The sequence below is a fragment of the Bombus affinis genome, unplaced genomic scaffold, assembly GCF_024516045.1.
Source record: "Bombus affinis isolate iyBomAffi1 unplaced genomic scaffold, iyBomAffi1.2 ctg00000137.1, whole genome shotgun sequence".
In the NCBI taxonomy this organism is placed as follows: domain Eukaryota; kingdom Metazoa; phylum Arthropoda; class Insecta; order Hymenoptera; family Apidae; genus Bombus; species Bombus affinis.
Genome location: NW_026108863.1, coordinates 309,653 through 312,263, shown reverse-complemented (window position 1 = coordinate 312,263; position 2,611 = coordinate 309,653).

Genomic DNA, 2,611 nt, shown 5'->3' with positions numbered 1-2,611 from the left:
TACGCTATGACGTAATAGTACATAACGTTATACGCTATATCGTAATATTCTATAACGTCATACGCTATAACGTAATAGTACATAACGTTATACGCTATGAAGTAATAGTATATAACGTTATACGTTATATCGTAATAGTATATAACGTTATATCATAATAGTATATAACGTTATACGTTATATCGTAGTGGTATATAACGTTATACGTTATATCTCAATAGTATATAACGTTATACCCTATATCGTAATACTATATAACGTTATACGCTATAACATAATAGTCTATAACGCTATACGCTATAACGTAATAGTATATACCGTTATACGCTATATCGTAATACTCTATAACGTCATACGCTATAACGTAATAGTATATAACGTTATACGCTATGTCGTAATAGTATATAACGTTATACGTTATATCGTAATAGTATATAACGTTATGCGATGTATCGTAATAGTTTATAACGTGATACGTTACAACGTAATAGTATATAACGTTATAAGCATTATCGTAATACTAAATAACGCTATACGCTATAACGTAATTGTAGATACCGTTATACGCTATATCGTAATACTCTATAACGTCATACGCTATAACGTAATAGTACATAACGTTATACGATATATCGTAATATTCTATAACGTCATACGCTATAACGTAATAGTATATAACGTTATACGCTATGTCGTAATAGTATATAACGTTATACGTTATATCGTAACGTTATACTATGTATCTTAATACTATACAACGTTATACGTTATATCGCAATAATATATAACTATATACGTTCGATCGTAATAGTATGTAACGTTATATCATAATAGTATATAACGTCATACGTTATATCGTAATATTATACAACGTTATATGCTATATCGTAATACTACATAACGTCATACGTTATATCGTAATATTATACAACGTTATACGTTATATCGCAATAATATATAACTATATACGTTCTATCGTAATAGTATATAACGTTATATCATAATAGTATATATCGTTATACGTTATATCGTAGTAGTATATAACGTTATACGTTATACCTCAATAGTATATAACGTTATACCCTATATCGTTATACTATGTAACGTTATACGCTATAACGTGATAGTATATAACGTTATAGCTTAAATTGCAATAGTATATAACGTTATACGCTATATCGTAATGCCATATAACGTTATACCCTATATCGTAATACTATATAACGTTATACGCTATAACGTAATAATATGAACGTTATACCCTATATCGTAATAGTATATAACGTTATACGATGCATCGTTATACTACATAACGTTATACGTTATATCTCAATAGTATATAACGTTATAACCTATATCGTAATACTCTATAACGTCATACGCTATAACGTAATAGTATATAACTTTATACGTTATATCGTAATAGTATATAACGTTGTACATTATATCGTAACAGTATATAGCGTTATACGATGTATCGTAATAGTATATAACGTTATGCGTTATATCGTAATAGTTTATAACGTTATACGTTATAGCGTAATAGTATATAACGTTATACGCTATATCGTAATGGTGTATAACGTTATACGATGTATCGTAATAGTATATAACGTTATAAGATGTATCGCAAAACTATACAACGCTATACGTTATATCTCAATAGTACATAACGTTATAACCTATATCGCAATACTATATAACGTTATACGTTATATCTCAATAGTATATAACGTTATAACCTATAACGTAATACTCTATAACGTCATACGCTATAACGTAATAGTATATAACGTTATACGTTATATCGTAATATTATATAACGTTATACGTTATGTCGCAATAATATGTAACTGTATTCGTTCTATCGTAATGATATATAACGTTATATCATAATAGTATATAACTTTATACGTTATATCTTTATAGCATATAACGTTATGCGTTATATCGTTATAGCATATAACGTTATATGTTATATCGTAATACTACATAACGTCATACGTTATATCGTTATAGCATATAACGTTATACGTTATATCGTAATAGTATATAACGTTATACGATGTATCGTAATAGTATATAACGTTATACGTTATATCGTAATACTACATAACGTCATACGTTATATCGCAATATTATATAACGTTATACGTTATATCGTAATAGTATACAACGTTATACGTTATATCATAATAGTATATAACTTTATACGTTATATCGTTATAGCATATAACGTTATACGTTATATCGTTATAGCATATAACGTTATACGTTATATCGTAATACTTCATAACGTCATACGTTATATCGTTATAGCATATAACGTTATACGTTATATCTTAATACTACATAACGTCATACGTTATATCGTAATATTATACAACGTTGTACGGTATATCGCAATAACAGATAACTATATACGTTCTATCGTAATAGTATATAACGTTATATCATAATAGTATACAACGTTATGCGTTATATCGTTATAGGATATAACGTATCGTAATACTACATAACGTCATACGTTGTATCGTTATAGCTCTTAACGTTATACGTTATATCGTAATACTACATAACGTCATACGTTATATCGCAATATTATATAACG